This window comes from Oryx dammah, unplaced genomic scaffold (assembly GCF_014754425.2).
Source record: "Oryx dammah isolate SB20612 unplaced genomic scaffold, SCBI_Odam_1.1 HiC_scaffold_23, whole genome shotgun sequence".
NCBI lineage: Eukaryota > Metazoa > Chordata > Mammalia > Artiodactyla > Bovidae > Oryx > Oryx dammah.
The window spans coordinates 40,233,789-40,244,040 of NW_024070207.1; positions in this window are offsets into that span (position 1 = coordinate 40,233,789).

The following is a 10,252-nucleotide window of genomic DNA, read 5'->3' on the forward strand; positions in this document are numbered from 1 at the left end:
GGGAGTGGGGAGAGAGAAGAGAGTTCTCCAGAGATTCAAAAGGGAAGGGAAGAGAAGGATAGGGAAAGATAGGGAAGGGCCGGGAAGGATAGGGAACAGTGGGGAAAGGCTGGGAAGGAAAGGGAAAGGTAGGGAAGGAGAGAGAATGGTAGGGAAGGGCCGGGAAGGATAGGGAATGGTAAGGAAGGGCCGGGAAGGAAAGGGAACATTGGGGAAAGGCCGGGAAGGATAGGGAAAGGTAGGGAAGGAAAGGGAATGCTAGGGAAGGGCCGGGAAGGAAAGGGAATGGTAAGGAAGAGCCGGGAAGAAAGGGAACACTGGGGAAAGGCCGGGAAGGATAGGGAAAGGTAGGGAAGGATAGGGAATGCTAGGGAAGGGCCGGGAAAGATAGGGAACAGTAGGGAAGGGCCAGGAAGAATAGGAAATAGTAGGGAAGGATCAGGAAGGATAGGGAAAGGTCAGGAAGGAAGAGGTTATTTTTAGCTGGGATGTTCAGAGGAGCCTGAACAGATTCTTGCATCAGACAGATGAGTCTTTGTAAAATGGATGCAATCTGGAGTAGGGGAGACATGGGTGAGAGAAGGAATGAGGATCCATCCATTCATCCAAGAACCATTAACTAGAAACATATCAACCAAATATAATAAAGAGGCCTTAAAAATATCCTGATTGGAATAAACTGTGAAAAACATTTTGGAAACATCTGGGGGAATTCTGAAAGATGACTGGGTACTTGTTGATATTAAGGGATTTTAGTTAATTGGTTTGAGGTGTAACAGTGATATTGCATTTATGTTTTCTCCCTCATGTATTTATGTTTTAAAAAGGAAAATTTTTATCTTTTAACAATATATACTGAAACATTTCTAGGTGGAATATGATGTGTTGCCTTTGCTTTAAAAAAGGCCAGTGTGTGTGTGCACATGTTGGAGGAAATGGATAGGGCAATGTAAATGAAATAAAATTGGCATTGATCATTGATGAAGGCGGATGTTGGGTACATGTAAATTCATTATAATGTTTTCTCTATTTTGTATATGTTTATTTTTATAATGAAATATTTTAAAAGAAATGTTCATTGAATGCCTACCATGTTCCAAGTAACTAAAGGTATAATCAGGAAAGACACATTGCCTGCCTTCAAGAAGCCTATGATCTGGTGGGGGAGAAGAAGATCCCTGAAACCAGCAGGTGTGTAAACAATTACCTGCTGTATTCACAGTATAAACCAATTGCCATAGGAGAAACTAATTCTGACTGACTTGGTCAGGGCTTACTGCAAGAGGAGGTAAGGTTTGACTGTTTCACTAGTAGAATTTACAGGTCTTGGTGACCTAGTGTATGCGAAAGAAGGAGTAGAAGGATATGGAAGTTTACCTTGGGCACCTGGGCAGTGGTGGCAGTCCATTAACAAAGACAAGGGATACAGGAAGAGACATAGGTCAGGGTTGGGGCAGACATCAGCAGGATACCTGTGAAATGTAGAGATGTGCAGGAAGTCACCAAAACTGTGTTCTAGGCAGAAATAACAAAGGTTTCCAAAAGAGATGAACAAGGTATGTTTCAAAACCTCCTAGGCCCCAGGCTGATGGCCCCTAGGGTCTGAGAGGGGAGAAAGGGGAGGTAAGGCTGGCAGAAGAGGTAGCTGTGCTCAGTGGGAGTTAGGCTGGGCTCCGTCATTGCCACTATATGTGATGAGCAATGGTCAGTAGGTTTGAGGCCCCTTGTGGAAGGAGACACCTGAACTATGTGGGTTCCATTGCTAAGAGATGTCACGAAGATGAAGGACTCAGCATCACTTTGTAAAAAGAATCATTTACCAGAAAGAAGCAGCCACTTCGGATGACCATAGTAAAAAGTGATTAACTCTCTTCTTTCATCATTTGGAAGTACAGTATACTGGTTTGGATTGTGGGCTCTGGAGCCATGCTGCTGCTGCTAAGTCACATCAGTCGTGTCTGACTCTGTGCGACCCCATAGACAGCAGCCCACCAGGCTCTCGTCCTTGGGATTCTCCAGGCAAGAATACTGGAGTGGGTTGCCATGTCATTCTCCAGTGCATGAAAGTGAAAAGTGAAAGTGAAGTCGCTCAGTCATGTCCGACTCTTTTCGACCCCATGGACTGTAGCCTACCAGGCTCCTCCGTCCATGGGATTTCCCAGGCAAGAGGACTGGAGTGGGGTGCCATTGCCTTCTCAGCTGGAGCCATGCTACTTGGTTTTAAATTCTGGCTACAAAGTTGCTTGACCTCTGTGAGCCTCCATTTTCTCACCTGTACAGTGGAGATAATATTATCTAACATGAAGAGCGGGGTCACTGCTCCTTTCGCCTGGGTCCTGGTGCACAAAAGTTTTGTTTGTGCTCTCCAAGAGTCTGTTTCCCCAGTCCTGTGGAAGTTCTGTAATCAAATTCCACTGGCCTCCAAAGTCAAATTCTCTGGGGGTTCTAAGTCCCTTTGCTACATCCCCAGGTTGGGAAATCTGTTGTGGGTCCTAGAAGTTTCTTAACAGTGCAAGAATTTCTTTGGTATAATTGTTCTGCACTTTGTCGGTCATCTGCTTGGTGGCTCTATGGTGGGGTTAATGGCAACCTCCTACAAGAGGGCTTAAGCCACAGGCTGTGTGATCCAGGGAGCTTCACCCAGAGCCCCTGCCCCTGCAGCAGGCCACTGCTGACCCATACCTCCACAGGAGACTCAAACACAGGGCAGGCTCAGTCTTGCCTGTGAGTGTCCAGGAGTCTCCAGTGGAAGTGTGGGTCAGCGGTGGCCTGCTACAGGGTTGTGTGCACTGAGAGTGGCAGTGTGGGCACAGGACCTTTGGAAGGAGGTCGTCATTATCTTCATTACCTACATAGTTTGGTCTCAGGGCTTCCCTGGTGGCTTAGAGGTTAAAGCATCTGCCTGCAATGTGGGAGACCTAGGTTTGATCCCTGGGTCAGGAAGATCTGGAAAAGGAAATGGCAACCCACTCCAGTATTCTTGCCTTGGAAATCCCTGTAGCCTGGTGGGCTATAGTCCACTAGGTGGCAAAGAGTCAGACACGACTGAGCGACTTCACTTTCACTTTTTTCAAACAACAGGAAGGGAACACAGCCCCGCCCTTCAACAGAAAATTGGATTAAAGATTTACAGAGCATGACCCCGCCCATCAGAACAGTTTCCTCCCTCAGTCAGTCTTCCCACCAGGAAGCTTCCATAAGCCTCATTCTTCTCCATCAGAGGGCAGACAGAATGAAAACCACAATCACAGAAAACTAATCAAACTGATCACATGGACCACAGCCTTGTCTAACTCAATGAAACTATTAGCCATGCCATGTAGGGCCACCCAAGACAGAAGGGTCATTGTAGAGAGTTCTGATGAAACATGGTCTGCGGGAGAAAAGAATGGCAAGCCACTTCAGTATTTTTGCCTTGAGAACCCCCGTGAACAGTATGAAAAGGCATAAATATTGGATACAGAAAGATGAACTCCCTAGATTGGTAGGTGCCCAATATGCTACTGGAGAAAAGTGGAGAAATAAATCCAGAAAGAATGAAGAGGCTGAGCCAAAGCAAAAACAACACCCAGTTATGGATATGACTGGTGACAGAAGTAAAGTCAAAAGCTGTAATGAGCAATATTGCATAGGAACCTGGAATGTTAGGTCCATGAATCAAGGTAAATTAGAAGTGGTCAAACAGGAGATGGCAAGAGTGACATTTTAGGGATCAGTGAACCAAAATGGACTGGAATGGGTGAATTTAATTCAGATGACCATTATATCTACTACTGTGGGCAAGAATCCCTTAGAAGAAATGGAGTAGCCATCATAGTAAACAAAAGAGTCCAAAATGCATTATTTGTGCAGTCTCAAAAATTACAGAATGATCTCCATTCATTTCCAGGGCAAACCATTCAATATCACGGTAATCCAAATTATGCCCCAACCAATAATGCTGAAGAAGCTGAAACTGAATGGTTCTATGAAGACCTATAAGACCTTCTAGAACTAACGCCCCCCAAAAGATGTCCTTTTCATCATAGGGAATTGGAATGCAAAAGTAGGAAGTCAAGGGATAGCTGGAATAATAGGCAAATTTGGCCTCGGAGTACAAAATGAAGCAGGGAAAGGCTAACAGAGTTTTGCCAAGAGAACGTGCTCGTCATAGCAAACACCCTCTTCCGACAACACAAGAGAAGACTCTACACATGGACATCACCAGATGGTCCATACCAAAATCAGATTTTGGAGAAGCTCTATACAGTCAGCAAAAACAAGACCAACAACCAACTGTGGCTCAGATCATGAACTCCTTATTGCCAAATCAGACTTAAACTGAAGAAAGTAGAGAAAACCACTAGACATTCAGGTGTGATCTAGATCAAACCCCTTATGATTATACAGTGGAAGTGACAAATAGATTCAAGGGATTAGATCTGATAGACAGAGTGCCTGATGAACTATGGATGGAGGTTCATGACATTGTACAGAAGACAGGGAGCAAGACCATCTCCAAGAAAAAGAAATGCAAAAAGGCAAAATGGTTGTCTGAGAAGGCCTTACTAATAGCTGAGAAAAGACGAGAGGAGAAAGGCAAAGGAGAAAAGATATACCCATCTGAATGCAGCGTTCCAAAGAATAGGAAGGAGAGAAAAGAAAGCCTTCCTCAGTGATCAATGCAAAGAAATAGAGGCAAACAATAGAATGGGAAAGACTAGAGATCTCTTCAGGAAAGACTAGAGATCTCTTCTGTAAAATTAGAGATACTGAGGGAAATTTTCATGCAAAGATGGGCTCGATAAAGGACAGAAATCGTGTGGACCTAAGAGAAACAGAAGATATTAAGAAGTGGTGGCAAGAATACACAGAAGAACTATACAAAAAAGATCTTCATGATGCAGATAACCACAATGATCACTCACCTAGAGCCAGACATCCTGAAATGCGAAGTCAAGTGGGCCTTAGGAAGCATCACTACCAACAAAGCCAGTGGAGGTGATGGAATTCCAGTTGAGCTATTTCAAATCCTAAAAGATGATGCTGTGAAAGTGCTGCACTCAATATGCCAGCAAATTTGGAAAACACAGCAGTGGCCACAGGACTGAAAAGGTCAGTATTCATTCCAATCCCAAAGAAGGGCAATGCCAAAAAATGTTCAAACTACTGCACAATTGCACTCATCTCACACGCTAGCAAAGTCATGCTCAAAATTCTCCAAGCCAGGCTTCAATAGAACATGAACCATGAACTTCCAGATGTTCAAGTTGAATGTAGAAAAGGCAAAAGAACCAGAGATCAAATTGCCAGCATCCATTGGATCAAAGCAAGAGAACTCCACAAAAACATCTACTTCTGCTTTATTGACCATGCCAAAGCCTTCGTGTAGATCACAACAAACTATGGAAAATTCTTCAAGAGATGGGAATACCATACCACCTTACCTGCCTCCTGGGAAATCTGTATGCAGGTCAAGAAGCAACAGTTAGAACTGGACATGGAACAACAGACTGGTTCCAAACCGGGAAAGGAGTACGTCAAGGCTGTATATTGCCACCCTGCTTATTTAACTTATCTTCAGAGTATATCAGGCAAAAATTACTGGGCTGGTTGAAGCCCAAGCTGGAATCAAGATTGCCAGGAGAAATATCAATAGCCTTAGATATGTAGATGATACCATCCTTATGGCAGAAAGTGAAGAGGAACTAAAGAACCTCTTGATGAAAGTGAAAAAAGAGAGTGAAAACGTTGGCTTAAAACTCAACATTGAGAAAACTAAGATCATGGCGTCTGGTTCCATCACTTCATGGCAAATAGATGGGAAAACAATGGAAACAGTGACAGACTTTATTTTCTTGAGCTCAAAAATCACTGCAGATGGTGACTGCAGCCATGAAATTAAAAGACGCTTGCTTCTTGGGAAAAAAAGCTATGACAGACCTAGACAGCATATTAAAAAGCAGAGACATTACTTTGCCAACAAGGTCCGTCTAGTCAAAGCTATGGTTTTTCCAGTAGTCATTTATGGATGTGAGAGTTGGACTATAAAGAAAGCTGAGCACTGAAGAACTGGTGCTTTTGAACTGTGGTGTTGGAGAAGACTCTTGAGAATCCCTTGGACTGCAAGGAGATTAAACCAGTCAATCCTAAACAAAATCAGTCCTGAATGTTCATTGGAAGGACTGATATTGAAGCAGAAGCTCCAATACTTGATGTGAAGAACTGACTCATTTGAAAAAACCCTGATGCTGGGTAAGATTGAAGGCAGGAGGAGAAGGGGATGACAGAGGATGAGATGGTTGGATGGCATCACCGACTTGATGGACATGAGTTTGAGCAAACTCCATGAGTTGGTGACGGACAGGGAAGCATGGCGTGCTGCAGTCCAGGGGGTCGTGAAGAGTCGGACACAACTGAGCAATTGAACTCAACTGAAGAGTGAATAAAATGAGGAATAAATAAAATGATGCATATAAACTGTCTGGTAGGTAATACACTTTCAATAACAGAATCATTGGTCAGCCCATACTTTTTGAAGACAAGGCAAAGGAGTTGATAACTTCATATGCTAAAAAATGCTTCATATTTCCCTCCCAGGGTGCTTTAAATTCTGTCAAAATCTAAGACCCTTGTCCTTGGGCCTATTTCATTACTCAAACAGAAATTAAAAAGATCAGATCTGAGATCATACCATTTGATTTTAGTCTGTTTAATTTCTTTTTTGCTTCTTCATGCTGAAAACAGTACCAGAATGTAGCACACAAGTTCACAATTTGGGCAGCCTCTTTCCTTTTATCTGTTTTGCTTATTCTGCAACACAGTCTCCCACATATTTTAAGTGGAACAATGTGTTTCCATGACCCACAAAAGTTGAGTTCAAATCCAAGGAGACGAAGTGTTAAGAGGCAGATAGGACTGGTCTAGAATGTAGACCAAGCATGGGCAATGTGGGAGATCTGGACCTTGCACCTAGTAGGAGCAGGACACAAACATCTGCAGAAGGGAGGAAGGGAGGAAAGAGTGTGGGCAGCAGAAGGAAGGAGGGAAGGAAAGATGGAGAAAGGAAGTGGGAAAGAAAAAAAGGATCTTGTGAGGAATGAACCACAAGTAACACTTATTGAATGCCAAATGGCTAGACAGTCGGAAGGTTCTCTGGGAGAGGGCCCTTCCTAGAGCCCCCCCTCTTGGATGCCTCTGGGCTGTTTAGGAGCTGGGTTCAGTTCAGTTCAATTCAGTTGCTCAGTCGTGTCTGATTCTTTGTGATCCCATGGACTGCAGCACGCCAGGCTTCCCTGTCCATCACCAACTCCCGGATCTTGCTCAAATTTATGTCCTTCGAGTTGGTGATGCCATCCAAGCATCTCTTCCTCTGTCATCCCCTTCTCCTCCTGCCTTCAATCTTCCCCAGCATCAGGGTCTTTTCCAATGAGTCAGTTCTTCGCATCTGGTGGCCAAAGTATTGGAGCTTCAATATCAGTCCTTCCAATGAATACTCAGGACTGATTTCCTTTAGGATGGGCTGGTTGGATCTCCTTGCAGTCCAAGGGACTCTCAGAAGTCTTCTCCAATACCACAGTTCAAAAGCACCAGTTCTTCAGTGCTCAGCTTCCTTCATGGTCCAACTCTCACATCCATACATGACTATGGGAAAAACCATAACTTTGATTAGATGGACTTTTGTTGGCAAAGTAATATCTCTGCTTTTTAATATGCTGTCTAGGTCTGTCATAGCTTTTCTTCCAAGGAGCAAGTGTCTTTTAATTTCAGGGCTGCAGTCACCATCTGCAGTGATTTTGGAGCCCCAAAAATAAAGCTGGGAGCTGGCACTCTATTCCCAGAGTTACCTGCAATGGAGTTCATTGTTCAGAAGTTTCTTGGGATCAGGGTGGGACAGGTTGACTTCTTTTTCTAGCAAGTGTGAAGCCACAGCCTCTCCAACCATCCAGAAAGACCAAACTTTAGGGCTTGGAATGGGAAAGGGGAAGAGCTATGCACCAGAGGAAGAAAAGGGAAACTTGCAAGGATGTATGCTCTCCTCTATGGGAGGCCAGTGCCCAGTTTGTGCACTAGGGGGGAAACAGGAGTTATAACCGCCCTTCCCTGACTCCCCCACCCCCCAGACCCCTGATCAGCTGTCTTTACAGTGGAGAACTTCTTTCAGCAGGTGGAGGGCCCCAGCTCTCTTTCCCTCTGGGCTAGGCAGGGACTGACTCCACTGGTAAGCCATCAGCAATCCCTCCCTACTGGTTATCCCTCCACATGCTCTCATCTCTCAAATGAAAAAGAGAGAAAGGAATCTTCTCTTGTCCCTACTTGTCCCTCCCATTCCACTCCACTTCTGTTCCCCTTTACAGTGAAACATCTCAAAACAACCATCTCTACTATGCTGTCTCTACTTTAACTCTATTTTCCTCACCTAACCAGTTTCATCAAATCCTTCCACTTCCCTCTACAGGCACCAGCCTAATAGAAACCACCATCTGCTTTGATAGGGATTATTAGGAAGCATCCTAACTAGTTTTCCTGTTTTGAGCCTCAGTTTCCTCTGAACCTTTCTCCACATAGGTAGTCAAGGTGATCTTTTAAAAATACAAATTGGATCTGGAATACCCCTCAACAATAAAAGAGGGCAAACTTCAGACATGCACAACTTGGATGACTCGTAAATTAAGCTGAGTGAAAAAAAAAAAAAACAATCCCCAAAGGTTACATACCGTATGACTTATTTACATAACATTCTTAACCGAATTATAGAAATGGAGTACAGATGAATGGTTGCCAATGGCAAGGAACTGGCGGCCGGGGAGGGGTGGGGGTGGGTGGTGCTGGGGAGGTGGCTGAGGCTACAGGAGTAACAGGATGGATTCTTGCAATGATGAAAGTATTTTGTATGCCAACTGTGGTGGTGGATACATGAGTCTACAGGTGATAAAATCATGATAAAATTGGATAGAATTAAGTACAAATAAGGTTTCCCTGGTGGCTCAGTGGTAAAGAATCTGCCTGCCAATGCAAGAGATTTGGGTTCGATCCCTGGGTCAGGAAGATCCCCTGAAGGAAATGTAAACCCACTCCACTATTCTGCCTGGAAAAATCCCATGGACAGAGGAGCCTGGTGGGCTGCAGTCTATGGGGTTGCAAAAGAGTTGGACACGACTTAGCGACTAAACAATGGAAAAGTACAAATAAAACCAAGGAAATAATAAGATTGGTAGATTATACTAATGTCAATATTCTGGTTATGACTTTGTACTCATGATCTTGGATCATACAAGGGGAAACTGGTTAAGTACCCAGTAAAAAAATACATGGGATTTCTCTGTATTATTTCTCACAAACATGTGAATCTACAATTATCCCCAAAGAAAAAAGGAACAGAAAAGAAATATAAATCAGGTCATGTCATGCTCCAGGGGTAAAGTCATTCATTCACTGGCCTTCCATTGATTTTGGAATAAAACGGCCTGTCCATTGACTAGAATGCAGCCCAGCATCTGGTCCCTGCCTGCTGCTCTCCCTAGCTCTTTTGGTGCTGATCACAACCACCACCTCTTAAAGAGGTAAGATTTGCCCCTCCTGAGTTTCATACGTCTGCTTCCTCTTTCTGCAAGGCTTTTCGCCTGGCTCTTCCAATAGTTGCCATTTTATAAGTTTCAGGGCTGGGATAAATGCCACCTCCTACTTTCCTAACCGCACAGTTTGCACCCTTTTTTCCCTGCACAGGCCTAATGCCAAATTTGATTATTTTCTCACTTCTTGGTTGTCTGTCTTCCCCACTAGATCGCAAGCTCTGAGGGCAAGTGGAGGGTGTTCTGCTTGACTTTGCCCTGTACCCTGAGCGCCTGGCAGAGTGCTTGGCACACGGTGAGGGCTCAGTAAACCGAATGTTGAGTGAATGAATGAGTAGCCACGTGCTGCTCTGCCATCGGTGCTTTTCCGAATGATGTAAAGCCCTCTGTATGGTGGCTTTTGGCTCATGGTTGGGGATCCTTTCCGGTCCCTCCGTCCGATTACTAAGGGGAAGGGTCGCCGGTGGGTCCTCTGGCGTCACTCAGAAACACGAGGCTCCTGCAGTCTGGGGGCAAATCGCGGTGCGCCCCGCACCCCGACCGCCTTGCAGGGGGTGCGCAGGTTAGCTGGGGCCCCGGGTGACGCCACCTTCGCTCGACTCCCTTTGTTGCTCCCACCTCCCCGGCGCCGGCCACGGCTGCCTGCAGTGACTCGTGACTCCCCGCCGGCCTCGAGGGCTGCGGCGCGAGGGAGGGGGGGG